This window comes from Silurus aristotelis (genome assembly GCF_946808225.1).
Source record: "Silurus aristotelis genome assembly, chromosome: 28".
NCBI lineage: Eukaryota > Metazoa > Chordata > Actinopteri > Siluriformes > Siluridae > Silurus > Silurus aristotelis.
In genome coordinates, this window is record NC_139601.1 from 15,185,372 (window position 1) to 15,203,071 (window position 17,700).

Sequence of the window (17,700 nt, forward strand, 5' to 3'; positions counted from 1 at the left end):
GCAGCGGCGAGAGCGCTGCATCCTAACCACTAGACCACCAGGGAACCTTCATGGACTTTTTTAAAATACATTTCTGGAATTCTGTTTTCACTTTATGGGGTATTCAGTGTAGATTAGTGAGAATAAAAGCTTCTGCTCGCCAAGGTATGCACAACATTTCAATGTTGTCAATGTTGTTCCAATGAAATAGTTGAATTATAGTTGAAAATGAACACAAACATGTTAAATTTTACATCAAACATTTGAATCATATCACAACTAAACTTAATTTGAACTTTTATTTGCATACAGGACAACTATATAATGGAGATTCTAGTTTTTCTCCCAAAATGCAGCAAAAGTAAACTAGCAAATGGAGTCAAAGGAGACTCTCAGTACTGCATTTGTTTCATTCTTTTCTAATCTTCTAAATAGTGATTTCTTGCTAGGAGTGAACACGAGTGGCCTACTAAGTTATTAAGCCTATTTACTGGTAACTGGTTTTACTTGTAACAGTTAAAGCTTTGAATTGTTTTCTTCTGTTGTTTGCATGTTAATCTTCTAACGTATAGCCCACCACAAGCACTTCTCTCAACAGGATGAAGATTTCCTACACTTTTTCATACTGCCTGTAAATAATGGTATTGTTGCACAATAACAGGTTTTAAATCCATATTTAATCCAAACATATTTATAACATATTTTTTTTTATTTAATATTCAGTTATAGAAGAGCTATTCTTTATTATGTCACCCAGAATGATTTGTTTCTTATTCTCCATGATGGACTTTTGAGGATTAAATATGGATTTTCAAAAAGCACACAATCTTATGGTCAGGTGTCCACATTTTCTTTTCTCCTTAAGTGCATACCTGTCAGGGATCCACCAGCCACACCTTCACCAGACCCACCTATCACTCCAAGTAGCTCTCTATCATACTAACTACTAGCACCTGGCACTCATCAGCCTACATCCTACTTAAGTTCTCCCTCCAAGTCACTGTCCGTTCTACAGTTTAGGCTGAAGAACACTGTCGGACTACTCAAGCCACGTAGTACCCATATCACGTAGGATTACTACCTTTTTCAGGACTTTGCATGTTCTACGGACTTAACCTTTCAAAGGGATTACCAGGTCTAGCTGGACCTTTATGTACTGTTTGGTTTACCATTTCTTCGCTTTTGTGCAACCTTTCATTAAACCTTCGTTCTGCTGAACTTCGGTTTCAGGCACGTTCTTCCCATCTGCCAATACCCCTAATAGGAGCAGCCAAAAGAAGAAGAAGAAGGAGAAGAAGTGCAAATCTATGTATACACAATTATAGAAAAGCAATGTGAACCTATGTGCAATGTGTAAATGATAAAAAAGAAGCTAATGATTTTAAAATAATCTTATTAATGAATGAAAATAAAATATTTAGCCATATTTCACATTTTATATTTCTCTACATGTCAGATTTGCTTAATTTTTTAAACCTTTCAGCCACAGACATCTAACATTTTGAAGTCTGCCCAAAGCTGTAATGAAAAAGATGAGATCTAGAGATTTTTAACATTTAAATGTCCTATTTCCATACAGTCCAAATGCTTAACTGACAAGCTGACAGCCATCACTTGGAGCTGACTGACTGCTGATTACTATAAGATAAAATTGAAAAAAAATAATGTTCTATTATGCTAGAAGAAATTGAGTAAAAGGGGTTAAAATGATAGATTTTCTTGAACTTTTCAACAAACTTTCTAATATTATGCTTAGTCATCTTAATCATCATTTTAGTTGTAGCTCCATATGTATTAAGTGATACAGACTGTGCATGGAGCAGAATATCTTTCCAGGGCTAAAAAAAAAGTTAATTTTATTCATTCATGATTAATTATTCAGAACAACTTGAATGTCAGTCATTTTTTATTTAATTTTTTTATAGAATTTTAAACAATGGACATGATCTCAAAGCAGCTTTACAGGGATAACGTGGTTATAAAAGAATGTATAATGTTTAATATAATTAAAAATCTGTACATGTTGAGCGAGCCAGTGGCAACTGTGGCAAGGAAAACTCGGATTGCAGTGGTCAGTATCTATCGAAAGTGGTCCAAGAAAGTAACAGTGGTGAACCGGCTACAGGGTCATGGGCGGCCGAGGCTCATTGATGCATATGGGGAGCAAAGGCTGGTCCGTGTGGTCCGATCCAGCGGACGAGCTCCTGTAGCTCAAATTGTTGAAGATAATGCTGTTAATGCTCGACAGGTCAGGACATTAATCCATTACTTTGATGAGTTGTCACCATGTTGAAGTATAGATCTTCTGATTCTATTGAAATGTTTAAATGAGCTTTAAAGCCAATAAAGCTAATTCTGTACATCAGACATGCCAACGTTTGATGAACAGATTAGTGAACTCAAAAAATAAGGCAAAATGTTCAAATAGTGTATAAACAACAGAATTGTAAAAACTTTAATCTGTGCATTAAAGTGAAATTTAGTTTCTAAGATTCTACAGAACTCTACACAACTTTCTCAGGTGGAAAATAAAAAAGTAAAATTTTTATTTAAAAAATTCTATTTGAATGGTAAACGAAAATGAGGGTGAGTTACACAATATGGCCAAAATGATGTGGACACACAACCATCACACCCTTATGTTGTTTGTCTATAAACCTTTCCCACAAGTTTGAAAGCACAAAATTCTACAGAATGTTTTTGAATTACATTTTCCTTTACTAAAACTACAAGACTCAACCCTGTTCCAACATGACAATGCTCCTGTGCACAAAGAGAGCTCCATGCGAGAAATTCAGAGTCTTGACCTCAACCACATTGAACACATTAGTAATGAACTGGAAAGCCAGACTAAGTCGTTTAACTAATATTTTTTGTCAAATAAAAAAAAAAATAACCCTACATTTATTTTTAAACCCAGTTCATTTTGATAACCAGTAAAATATAATATAATAATATAATATTTTTATTTGTTATAAAAGCACAATCAAATCAGAATAATATAATTGCTATTCTTATAAGTATGATAAGGGTAATGGTTAGAAGCAGTTAGGGTTATGGCTGTGTTAGGAGGGTTCTCTTTGGGGGGTTAGGAGGGTTAGGGTCAGGGGGATTATAGTTAGGAGAGTTAGGGGGGGGTTAGGAGTTAGGAGGGTTAGGGTTCGTTAGAATCGTTAGCACTTAAGGGGTCAGGGAAGTTAGTGTTAGGAGGGTTAGCGTTAGTGTGTTAGATAAGTAAGAGTTAGAAGAGGTAGCATTGAGAGGTAAGGTTAGGAGAGTTAGCATTAGGAGGCTTAGCATTGAGGGGTCAGAAGTTATTGTTAGGAGGATTAGCATTTAGGGGTCACGGGAGTTAGTGTAAGTAGGGTTAGAATTTAGAGGTTAGGGTTAGGATGGTTAGGCTTTGGAACGTTAGGGTTGGGGTGTTAGGGTTTGGAAGGTTATGGAGGTAACTTTAGAAGTAGCTTTAGTTAAGTTCAGATGTTTGTGAAAGAAACTCTCCTGGTTCACATATTTGCTGCAGAATACAAACTTGGTTAGACTCTGCAGAAGTCATGTTGGTGCCACTGAGGCATCGAGTATGAGTGGGGGTGGTTCAGAGCAACTGGCCTGTGGTCATGGCAACTATGAAAAAAATGCACACAAATTGATGCCAAATAAAAGATGAGCAACTCCAGCTGCCAAAATGTGAGTGTGCATGTTAACGAGCCATTTGAAAAAAAAATCCCTTCTAATTTGTATTAGTCTGCATTTTGTAAGCAGCTTGTTCAGCTTAATCAGTTTAAGCAAATCTATTACTATAACTAAATTTCGTTTCTGTTGCCATAGACCCGACTGCAGTTAGTTTTATAGCTCTTTCAAATGTAAATCTTACATTAAATCATTTAAATGTAAATAAATTCAATTTTCGATTTTTTGTTTTGTTGTTTTGTTGTTTTGTTAATTGCACCCACCCTCTCAAATTGTCTGTCTTCGGAAAGCATAGAACCAAAGAGTTGCCAAGTTGCAACTTTTTGACTATTGAAATAAAATAAAAGACATACAAGTGTGCTAATAGCATTACAGGGCTGATTAAGCAACGCCATCGTGTTTTAAAGCAAAATTAAATCAATTGTTTTAAAATATACACCATATGGTGTGACAAAAGGAAAGTGTAAATGAAGAGAAGGTGTAGGCTATTTATCTACAATTTTTAGATAGATTGCAAATGTTGATTTAAGGAGGCAAAAACTAGAAAAATATGATAGAAAACCAGGATTCATTCACAGTGGTACTCTAATATGCCAATATTTCCACAACTTCTTAATTTTTAGCATTTTATTTAATTTTCTGCTTACCATGGTTGTAAGAAGTAGCTGTTTGATTTAAAATATCCTTCCTCTTAACCCCTGCCAATTCTACACTGGCCTTTCTCATCAACAAAGTGTTGAATAAATAATGAATAACTGAACTGGAATAAATATTTGTATTCCACTAGTGATTTTGTATAGTCGGCTCCACATTATAAGAAATAAACCTTCTGCAAGATCTTTACAATGAACTTGAGCCGAATGAGAGAGAGAGAGAGAGAGAGAGAGAGAGAGAGAGAGAGAGAGAGAGAGAGAGAGAGAGAGAGAGAGAGAGAGAGAAGCAGGTGTATAAACTGCAATCTGCAGTTTATTTTGAACTAGCTGAAAGTACCCGTGCTTCGCTACGGAAGGCAGAACGCTAAGCAATATGGCAATGAGCAGTAAGCACTGAGCAGGACTGGATGATCAGAGATCAGAACGTAACGTCAACAAATAACGTACTACCCCTTTGTAGTAGCGATACAGGGCAAACTACTGTGAAAATAATTTTTATCGTGCATCTAACATCTAATAAGAAACAATGTAGTAAGTTTCATGAGGATCCGTAATGTTATTTCGAAGAGTTTACAATGCGTGAGAAATCGCGTTTTTCGCGAGTTAGCCGCGATCCAGGGCGAATTTTTCAAAACCCTTTCTTAGTGAGCACCTAAGACCCAAGAGGAAGGTATGTTCCAAATTTCATTGCAATCCGTTCAGTGGTTTTTGAGATTTCGTGATGAGTGAGTGAGTCAGTAAGTGGTATTTCAGCTTTATATATATATATATATATATATATATATATATATATATAGATAGTAAAAAGAAGACTATTTTTTAAATAATTAGTTGCATTGTTGTAGATGAGAAGGTGCCTTTTAATTGTCATCATTGAAATAGAAATAATATAATATTACTCAAATTTAATTATGTTTTTCTTTTTTCATAAAACCGCTAAATTGTGTAGATTGGATATCCGGCCCCACCTGGAGGCACCACCCAACTGAGCCTCACCTCACACCCACCCTTGACCACATTCATCCACGGCAATTTTCAACAGTACAAGACTCCTGGGTGAGAGGAAAATTGTCTCCTATTTCCTCACTTTCTTATTTCACGCATTTTCCTAGTCAACCTGGTGTCACGTGCACTCCTGTTCCCTGATTTGTTTTTTTCGTGTATTTCGTCTTCACCTCTGAATAAAGTCTCTCTAAACCTGAGCTCAGCTTGCTACCCTTTTCCACCTGTTTATTTCTCACAAGTCTCCAGACCATTATGTGTTGTTTCCATAAGCCTTGTGATGATTTTTTTCATCAAGCCACTGTGAGCATGCAATCTCTCGCCAAATCTGCCCTACATTTATCACCATGACACACACATTTACAATCACACACACACAAAGTTTATCACAAACTTGACACATCTTATACTCTGGATGAAATATTTGGTTTTTACTTATTAAAGAGAAGCATAAGGTTAAATAGTACATACAGTGCATAACAATTTATTTCATCCTACATAAACACTCAGTAACAGTTTATTCCATGACACTTGACATGTGTCATGACATCTGATGTTTTTACTCGATGTGTCAGTTATTAACAGAGTAAGAAATTACACATGAGAGGCTGTGCTGGTTTACAAATATAATCCATGCCCTAATTTAATCTCCTGAACTGCGGTATTTCTCTGAAACACTAAATATATATAAGTAAAAACTTAACATACTGTATTGTTACTTAATGTAAATCATTAAATATATACAGTGGGTACGGAAAGTATTCAGACCCCCTTAAATTTTTCACTCTTTTTTATTTTGCAGCCATTTGCTAAAATCATTTAAGTTCATTTCTTTTCCTCATGAATGTACACACAGCACCCTATATTGACAGGAAAACACAGAATTGTTGACACTGTTGCAGATTTATTAAAAAAGAAAAACTGAAATATCACATGGTCCTAAGTATTCAGACCCTTTGCTCAGTATTTAGTAGAAGCCCTCTTTTGATCTAATACAGCCAGGAGTCTTTTTGGGAAGGCTGCAACAAGTTTTTCAGCCCAGTCTGAGGTCCAGAGCACTCTGGAGAAGGTTTTCGTCCAGGATATCCCTGTGCTTGGCCGCATTCATCTTTCCCTTGATTGCAACCAGTCGTCCTGTCCCTGCAGCTAAAAAACACCCCCACAGCATGATGCTGCCACCACCATGCTTCATTGTTGAGACTATACTGGACAGGTGATGAGCAGTGCCTGGTTTTCTCCACACATACCGCTTAGAATTAAGGCCAAAAAGTTCTATCTTGGTCTCATCAGACCAGAGAATCTTATTTCTCACCATCTTGGAGATCTCCATGCGGGTTTTCATGTGTCCTGCACTGAGGAGAGGCTTCCGTCGGGCCACTCTGCTATACAGCCCCACTGGTGAAGGGCTGCAGTGATGGTTGACTTTCTACAACTTTCTCCCATCTCCCGACTGCATCTCTGGAGCTCAGCCACAGTGATCTTTGGGTTCTTCTTTACCTCTCTCACCAAGGCTCTTCTCCCCCGATAGCTTAGTTTGGCCGGACGGCCAGCTCTAGGAATGGTTCTGGTCGTCCCAAACATCTTCCATTTGAGGATTATGGAGGCCACTGTGCTCTTAGGAACCTTAAGTGCAGCAAAAAAATTTTTGGAACCTTGGCCAGATCTGTGCCTTGCCACAATTCTGTCTCTGAGCTCTTCAGGCAGTTCCTTTGACCTTAATGATTCTCATTTGCTCTGACATGCATTGTGATCTGTAAGGTCTTATATAAACAGGTGTGTGGCTTTCCCAATCAAGTCTAATCAGTATAATCAAAAATTGCTGGACTCAAATGAAGGTGTAGAACCATCTCAAGGGTGATCAGAAGAAATGGAGAGCACCTGAGTTAAATATTTGAGTGCCACAGCAAAGGGTCTGAATACTTAGGGCCATGTGATATTTCAGTTTTTCTTTTTTAATAAATCTGCAAAAAGGTCAACAATTCTGTGTTTTTCTGTCAGTATGGGGTGCTATGTGTACATTCATGAGGAAAAGAAATGAACTTAAATGATTTTAGCAAATGGCTGCAATATAACAAAAAGTGAAAAATTTAAGGGGGTCTAAATACTTTCTGTACCCACTGTATATCATTTTTTAATCAATATAAAAAACCAGAGGTCATTCTGACATTTCTGTACTACAATTTCAGCTAGAATTCATCATTATATCAGTACAAAAGGTGCCATAACCTCACCTACATTTGACAAAGAAATTAATAATTCTTAACACTTCACAAGTAATTGTAATGGAAACAGTTGTTTTGTCCGTTATTGCAACATGCATGTATTATACCACTCGACTGGAATACATCTGGAGTGTGAATTGTTATAAACAGCTTTGGAGTTTTTATGTAATTGTGTGTCTTCCAGTTCTAGATGTTTAGCTGCTTGGAAAATAGCATTAAAAAAAAACACTGTAATAAAAAATGCATATCTAGGACAAGTATTCTTTTAGGAATATTCCAAACAGAATCCATGAGAAAATGAAATGCACAGAGAAATTAGAAAATGGATTGGGACATGTGCTGAAAACAAACATCACCATGCACACATGTTGAATTAGGTTTGGTATATACTGTATATGTAACCACTTATTCGGATTGAACAAATATTGGCATCTAAACAGATTTAAATACAGAGGTCAATACTACGTGAACTATTATCTGTTTAAATTATTGCATTGAATAATTTCTTTGTAATCTTATCAAGCTGAGTTGATTTACTTTTAGAGCAACAGATAATCTAAACTTGAATGTGCTCTGTAAATTCATTTAAAAATACCAAAAAAACTACAAACATGCAAACAAACTAACTAACAAAATCAGTTCTATTGACATCTCTACTTGAAGACAGTTATAAAGCTTGCTGATTTTGGGGAAGTCAGCGTTCACACACCATGCTGACATTGATGACATTTTAACTGATGTTCTTTCTGGAGGCCAAAAAAATACCCTTCTGTTTTAGGATATTTTAGATTGAAATTGTAAGTAATATTGATTGCGTAGAACTAAAAAGATAAATAGTGTCATTGTGCTACATTCCTATTATGATAATGAGGTAGTTTGATATTATTAATCAATATCTCTTTATGTCTTTATTGTAGTTTGAAAGCTACATTATATGCACAAACGTTTGTCGACACCTGACCACAAGTTTAGTGTGCTTTTCCAACATCCTACTCCACATGTGCTGTTATAATAACCTCCACTCTAATAGGAAGATGCTGCTCCTGATTTTAGAGTAAGGTTACCAATACCAGATACCAATGCAGAATGAGGAGCATTCTGATTTATCCCAAAAAGAATGTCTAATAGTGTTGAGGTCAAAGTGGTTAGAGCTCTATAGCAGGCCACTCAAGATCTTTTACTCCATCCCAATGTGCATAGAAGGATTGTCATGATTGAACAGATTTGGATTTTTTAGTTCTAAGTAAAGGAAATCTTTAATGCTAATGCATCGAAAGATATCCTGTATCCCTTTATGTATCTGTGGGTACAGTATACGTATCTATCTTGTAACTTTTAAATAACAATTAATGTTTGTCCATATGTGTGTACAGCATTTGTCTACCTGATACCAGGTATGGATCATCACATTAAATCACAATCCTCTTCAGAAAAATATAAAGCCTTTTTCATGACTCTTTCCCACTGAAATACAAAGTGCGTAGGCTGAGACCATTCACACCCCCTAGTCCTAAACACCTGTGACCTGAGAAAGGGAGTCAGCTGTGAACTCAACGGCGGCCATCAATTCCCAGCCGATATGGACCAGATCCAATATCCACAGTCATCTTGACTCAAACCCAGGCCAGCTGCACGCATTGTGATTGATTAGAGCTAGTCTGGCATAGAGCCTCGCCTCTAGGACAGGCAGGTGGCACTCTCTTTCTCTCTCTCTCTCTCTCTCTCTCCCTCTCTCTCTCTCTCTCTCTCTCGCTCATTCTCTCTTTTTTCTCCATTAATCTCACACACACATTCACACACATTTACCCAGTCCCACACGCTCCCCTACATATAAACACAAGCTTTATTGCAACGGTTGATCGAATCCCTCACAAATGGAGAGGCACACACAGAAATAAACTGAGCAACTTCAACATCATTCTTTTTCTGAATGACTTCATTAGATCTGTATTCACACAGTTCACTGAGGAATGCAATTGTTTAGACGACAAGTGGAGTTTATTTTTAAAAGAAAAAGTGGCTTCATGTGAAAAGGGAAACCTTCCATAATAGAAATGAGCTACTTTGATTTTCATTCTTCCCTTACATCGCAAATGATCTTCAGCGAATATTCTTTAAGATATTACAACTGAAAAAAATCCACTCTAAATGATTGGCATATTAACTTCATAATTAACATGCGGTCTTCAACAGTGCCCAAGATTAATTTTTTGTTGAATTTTACCATTGCAACATTGCTATCATGAACAGCTAGCTACATTAACCACAATGCCTTTGGATTACCTGCTAATAGGGCACCATTCATTTAGCCCTCAATTTTTGAAGCAACTGATGCAGCAGTGTTTAAATCTATCCACATTGCATTGGAATGTTTAAGTCTCTATTGAGTTTTTAATAACAGTATCCTTCCGAGTTCTTCATGCTTTACAGAAGTCACATGGGTACGTAAGATTGCAGAATCGAAGAAAAGCTATCTGGTTAGATGCATCTTTAAATTCTAAATAAACATTTATAGTAAAAGATATATAACAATAACAGTAATAATGAACTTATATTTGTTTTTTTTTACATGATATACAGTGCATTCGGAAAGTATTCAGACCCTTTCACTTTTGCAATTTTTTTTATGTTGAAGCCTGATACTACAATCGTTCAAATATTTTTTTTCTTTATTTTCATGACTATGAAAATTGTAGATTCACACTGAAGGCATCAAAACTATGATTTAACACGTGGAATTATATATGGAATTATATACATAACAAAAAAGTGTGAAACAACTGAAATATGTCATATTGTAGGTTCTTCAAAGTAGCCACATTTTGCTTAGATTACTGCTTTGCACACTCTTGGCATTATCTTGATGCCTACTTTGAAGAACCTACAATATGACATATTTTCAGTTCACTTTTTTGTTATGTATATAATTCCACATGTGTTCATTCATAGTTTTGATGCCTTCAGTGTGACTCTACAATTTTCTGAGTCATAAAAATAAAGAAAACTCTTTGAATGAGCAGGTGTGTCCAAACTTTTGGTCTGTACTGTATATATGAAAATTAGCTCAGGTGCTTCTCATTTCCCTTAATCATTGCTGAGATGTTTCAAAATCTCCACTGGAGTTTACCTGTTAAAAAGTTTATTGATTAATGGCACACACATTTCTATAGAAGGCATCACAGCTGACAATGCATATCAGAGCAAAAACCAAACAATGCTGTCAAAGTGCTCAGAGACAGGATTGTTGCAAGGCACAGATCTGTGGAACGCTACAAGAAATGGGTGTTTTACCACAGCAAAATCTTGTCAGTTGGTCAGGGTTGAGGGAAAGCTGAAAAAAGCAAAGTACAGAGATATTCTCAAAAAAATCTTTTCTGAAGAGCTCAGGACCTCAGTCTGGTCTAAAGGTTCATCTTCCTACATGACAACAACCCTAAGTATACAGCCAAGATAAATCTGTGAATGTCCTAGAGTGTCCCAACCAGAACTCTGACTTGAACCCTATTAAACATCTCTGAAAAGACCTGACAAATGGCTGTCCACCAATGGTCCTCATTCAACCTGAACCAGCTTGAGAGAAGTACTAAGTACAGGTACTTATGTACATGTGATTATTAGAATTCTGGTTTTACTTTGTCATTATAGGGTGCTGAGTGTAGATTAATGAGAAAGAGAAATCATTTGGAATGATTGTAGTATCAGGCTTCAACATAACAAAATTGAAAAGCATAAAGAGGGTCTGAATATTTTACGAATGCACTTTAAATATAATGTTAAGATGTAAGTAAGAGATTACCACAAGGTGTGCATTACATGATATTAAATGGTTGATTAAATGAAGCTAAGGTTAAAAATGATTCCATGAATAATCCACTTCATAACTGACTGAATGGATAAAAATATGGGGGGATTTTTGTTAGTTTTATATATGGGTTGTTAAATCTAGAATCCTGCCTGATCTAAAACATACACAGAAACAGTAGTGTTTTACAATTTATCACATTAATTAGATCGATTATTTATGGTCAGTATTTAGTTGTAATTCTCATTTTCTTATTCAGAAAATTCATCTTGTCCCTCGACCCATTGATCAAATTTGCCAAATTCACCTTAAAAGTTAAATGGTGCAAAAATTATTCGTTTAGCTCCGTAAATAGGAAAGGTTTAACATAGCTGTCCAACTATAGCTGTCTGACTGTAACTGTATGCTTCTATTGTTACAGTGATCATAAGGCATTGCATTCATTTAGTATTAACCAGAACCTCCAGCCAATCAGAATCAAGCTTTCCGACCCACCATAGTGTAATGGGTAATATAACATTACAACATATTAAAAATGTTAGTATTTTGCTCACAAAGATGTAAAGTTTATCTATTTTTTGCCATGTGCCTCTTATTATCTTGAGAAAGTCAATTCAGAGTGAATCGATTTAACAGATCTAACAGAAGACTTACAATTAGTAGGTCTTAAAGTCAAACAGCAAAAATGTATCTTTTGCCATGACATTACCCTGTGAGTCTAATTGAAAAATCTAAGTGAAATTCATTATTAATACTACACTTTTTTAATCAAAGTAACCTTTTATTAAAGCCATGAGTCACTTTTCTAAATGGCAGCTTTAATTGTGAAATAAAATGGACATGTGCTCCAACATTTCCTCTAAATTATTTAGCACAGATTTGAATTCCTACCCCAAAATCAGTTTTTGTCTAGATATAGTTTTAGATACTTCTTGAAGTCAATTATAAATGATTATGATGATGGTTTTTGTCCCGTATCCTCCTTTACATCTCTTCTCATTTCATATTACTAGCCTTGAAGTGTTTTATTTATTTATTTATTTTTTAGTTTTCTTATTCTAACATATTTATGAGTACAAAACTTTCCACTATAGCTAAAGATATTATGATAGCTCCCAAGACATACCACTGCAAGATGCATATTGACCTGTGAACAATATACATCTGAGTCAGAGATACAGAAGGCCAACAGGGAGCTCGGAAACTTTAGTAAAAGAGCATGAGAAAGCTCTTAAAGTTTTTTTTTTTTTCATCTTTCTGACCATCTCACAGTAGGAGTGCTGGTTCTAAAGGAGTCGTGTCATATTTTTGCATATGGGTCTAAAATATGGCACAAAGCGGGGTTTAATGATAGTCCAACTTTTTATTAAATATCTTGCTTCTGTATTTTGGAGAGGACAGAATGTGCTGGGGGAAAAGTTCCTTAAATGAATAGAAAAATAATGTCTTACTTAAAGTCTTACTTCATCAAAATGGGAAGTATTCAGCCAAAAATGTATTTAAATGAAAGAAATGTATTGTACCTGGTAGCAATTCTACCACTTTGCCCTGAAAACATTGATCAAACTTCCTTTAAGTAAGTTTAATGGTTTCTACACATAATGTTAGGTAATTTGCTAAACAAATCAACAGGAAATACAATAATATTAATCAATATATATATGTATAGCAAAAAGTATGGAAGAAAAAGATGCACAGCCAACCGAGAGACCGCATCACTGAGAGGCTCGTCAAGCAAAATCGTTTCAAGAATTTGGGTGAACTTTACAAAGAAATGGACTGAGGCTGGTGTCAAGGCATCACAAGCCACCACACACAGACATGTCAAAGAATTTGGCTACAGTTGTTGTATTTCTCTTGTTAAGCCACTCCTGAACCACAGACAATGTCAAAGGCACCTTACCTGGACTAAAGAGAAGAAGAACTGGACTGTTACCCAGTGGTCCAAAGTCGTCCTTTTAAATGAGAGCAAGTTTTGTATTTTATTTGGAAATAAAATTTCTGGAGTCTGGAGGAAGGGTGGAAGGCTCATAGCCCGTCCAATGTTAATGAAGTCTAATGAAGTCCAATGTTAAGTCTGTGATGACTTGGGGTGCAAGGTCATCTGCTGCTGTTGGTCCATTGTCTTTTTTGAAAACCAAAGTCACTGCACCCGTTTACCAAGTTTTAGAGCACTTCATGCTTCCTTCTGCTGACCAGCTTTTTAAAGATGCTGATTTTATTTTGCAGCAGGATTTTGCACCTGCCCACGCTGCCAAAAGCACCAAAAGTTTGTTAAATGACCATGGTGTTGCGTGCTTGACTGGCCAGCAAACTCACCAGACCTGAACCCCATAGAGAATCTTTGAGGTATTGTCAAGAAGAAAATGAGAAACAAGAGACCAAAAAATGCAGATGAGCTGAAGGCCACCGTTAAAGAAACCTGGGCTTCCATACCACCTCAGCAGTACCACAGACTCATCACCTCCATGCCATGTTGAATTGAGGCAGTAATTAAAGCAAAAGGAGCTCTACGAAGTATTGAGTTCATATACATTAAATTAACATACTTTTCAGAAGACCCACAATTTCACTTGAAAAATCATCAAATTGAAAAAAACTAAGACTTCTGTGATAGTCTGTGTTCATTGTTTTACACTTTCAGTTGAATTACAGAAATGAATCAACTTTTTCATGACATTCAAATTTATTGAGATGCACCTATCCCATGGATTGCATTGAAAACATATTTTAAGATTCTGGTCCATGCTGACATGACTGAATTATACAGTTCCTGCATATTTTTTTTCCAGCTGTACATTCATGCTGTGAATGTCCCAGAAGTATTTTTTTTTTTTTTAGATTGATATTTGGACTGAGCAGGTAATCCAAGATCCGATTGCTATGTTAATTAAACAACTTTTTAAAACTCCAATTCCCAAAAAGTTGGGACACTGTAAAAAAAAAATAAATAAATAAATAAATAAATAAATAAATAAATAAATAAATAAATAATAACAATAATAACAATAATAATAATAATAATAATAATAATAATAATAATAATAATAATAATTGATGATTTGTCTCATAAACCCATTTTATTTACAGTATAATATAGAAAATATTTAAAATATTTAAACTAAGGAAATATATAATTTTAAGAAAGAAATAAGATCATTTTGACCTCTTTGATGAGGCCCTGGTTCAGGGTGCGAACCCTCGAGCAGGTCATGTCTCAGACCAGATCCAAGGATTGGTTTGTCACAGTAGATCTAAAGGATGCGTACTTTCACGTTCCCATCCTCCCTTCTCACAAGAAGTTCCTGAGTTTTGCTTTTGGGGTCAAAGCATCCAATATCGGGTTCTTTCATTCTGTCACCCCTTCACGAAGTGTGTCGATGCGGCTCTGGCTCCCCTGGGACTTCAGGGAATCCGTATCCTTAATTATATTGACTATTGGGTAATATTAGCTCAATCAGAGCAGTTAGCGGTTCGGCATCGAGATGTCGTTTTCGCTCACATAAAGGAGCTGGGGAAAAACCGGGAAGAGTGTGCTTTCTCCATCACAGAGAGCCACCTATCTCTGAGTCATTTGGGATTTGGTGACTATGCGCGTGCTGTTTTCCCCTGCCCAAGAGTCCATCCTCACGGCGGTCAGGAAGGTCAGGGATGGGCTGTCACTCACTGTCAAGCAGTTCCAGGGACTGTTTGGTCTCATGGCAGCAGCGTCCAGTGTCATTCCACTTTGCCTCCTGTTCTCTCAGAAGGGCAATCCTCTCTGCACGATCAAGGTCACACGGCGATGCCTATGTGCTTTAGATGTGTGGAGAGATTCTGGGTCCCTACTCCAAGGCCGGTGTTGGGAGTTCCCAGTCTTCGCATTGTGCTTACGATGGATGCGTCTCTCACGGGATGGGGAGCGGTCATGAGTGGCCACTCTGCACAAGGTCAATGAGACAGTGTCCATCTGAGGTAGCACATCAATTGCCTAGAAATGCTGCCCGTGCTTCTGGTTTTGAAACCCTTCCTCCCAGACTTTACAGGCCATCATGCGTTGGTCCGCTTGGACAACACCTCGGTGGTTTTGTATATCAACCACCAGGGGGGTCTGCGTTAACGCCCCTGTACAGGCTGGAGCGGCAGATACTCCTGTGGGCCCAAAGAAAGCTCCTCTTCTTCAGAGCAGCTTATATCCCTGAAAGAGAAACGCTACGAAATGAAGAAAATAAACTATTAGGAATAAATTAATACAATTTCAGGGACCAACTATTAGAATTCAGGTTGTAAATGTAGGTCAGTGCTTCTGATAGTGTTTAGGCCAGCAGAGAAGGCCTTGCTGGCCCTGATGGCCAACCACAGGAGGAACACAAATTTCTATGTCAAGCACAAATGCAAGTTAAAGCTTTAGCATGCAAAGAAAAATCTAAATGTGAATATGATCCAACAATGTTATTGTTCTCTCTGGACCAAAGCTCATTTAAAATAAAGATTATTTAAAACTGAAATTTAAAATAATTTAAAAAAATCATGAACAATAAGGTTATTATGGAGAGGGATCATCCAACTTGTTAGCAGCACTAATGCAAAAGCCTGCTTCTCTGATGGTATTGGAGTACATTACTGCTTATTGAAAGGGCAGCTTGCACATATGGAAAGCCATCATCAATGCTGAAAGCTACATACAGGATTTATAGCAACAACTGCTTCCATCCAGATGACAGCTTTTTAGGGAAGGGCATGCATATTTCAGCAAGACAATGCTAAACTGGTAGACCTTTTACTATCTGAAACCGTTAGCAACAATAAAACAATAAAATTTACTATTACACAAATGGGACAATATTCCTCTTCCAAAACTCCAGTAACTGGTCTTCTCAGTTCCCAAATGTATATCGACTATTGGAAAAAGAAGAAGAAAAAACATGGCTCTGTCCTAACATTTTTAGGCATAAATGTTGCAGGCATTATTTAAAAAATATTAATTTTTTTCTTTAAAAGGTGCATTTCTTCAGTTTAAACATTGGATATATTTTATATGTTTTCTAAGTTTAATTGTGAAAATCGTTACATTTTGTTATTAGTTTTTGATGATTTTGATGAATTGTGACACGATGCTTCATATGCACATGGTCAGGAACAATGCTAAAACAGGCTGTGGCATAACAATGATTGTTTCTTACAATCCAAACCATTACACCACACAGACTAGCCTTGACTAGACAGATTAGTTTGATGGATTCATGCTGTTGGTGTCAAATTCTGGTGCTACAATGTGTATGCCTCTGTAGAAATTAAGATTAAGAAAATTAATCCAGTTTTGGTGAACCTGTAGCTGGATAGCCTTAGCTTTCTGTTCTCGGCTGACAGAAGTGAAACCTAACATGATGTTCTTCTGCTGTAGGCTGTCCACCTTAACGTTGAACGTTGTACTTTCTGTAATGCTTTTCTGCACATATTGTAGAGTTATCAATTGAAATTATTTCAGTCTGCTCATACTAGTATTGTCATTCTCCTTTTGATATTTCCCTTCTACAAGGTGGTTCTGAACTGCTCCACACTTTATTTTATGCATTGAACCTCTGCCACACAATCTGTTGATTAAATACAGAATTGAATGAATGAGTAGGTGTAGGTTTAACTGTGACAAGTATTACATGCTATGTACGATTAGAAACAGACATTCGATAACTAAGTTCTCTTTGTTCCTTCCTTTGACATTAAGTGGGAAAAATTAAATGCAGATTGCAATATTACTAAGAATCTTCAATGCCTTCCTATCTAAAAACTAAAAAAAAAAAAAAATAATAATAATAATTATATATATATATATATATATATATATATATATATATATATATATATATATATATATATATATATATATATATATTTTTTTTTTTAGGTTTTTTTATTAGTTTTTAGATAGGAAGGCATTGAAGATTCTTAGTAATATTAAGTCCACATCAATAATTACACAATTCCTACTCCTATAATACACCTACTGTACCACACTCCTCACCATGTTCTTTAAATATTTTCCTCTAGTTAGTATCATATTATCATTTCTTAAAAAACTTAAAAAAAAACAACTTAAAAAAACAAATGAATGCAACGTAAATCCATTCGATTTTAAATTTTATTTTTATTTCCTTTTTTTTTTTTTCTTTTTCCATGTGAATGCCTTATGACGAGAAATTCAAGACTTGGTACAAAATAAATTAGTGTTGCAGAAAAACTATTGGATTTGCATTGATTTCTTCACATGGTTTTCAGGCAGTTAAAATAAACAAACCGAAAGAAAAAAAACAGCAAGAGCAATTTTAGTAAGTGTTTGAAATGCGTGATGTAGTACTTGGAGAATGCGTCAGCT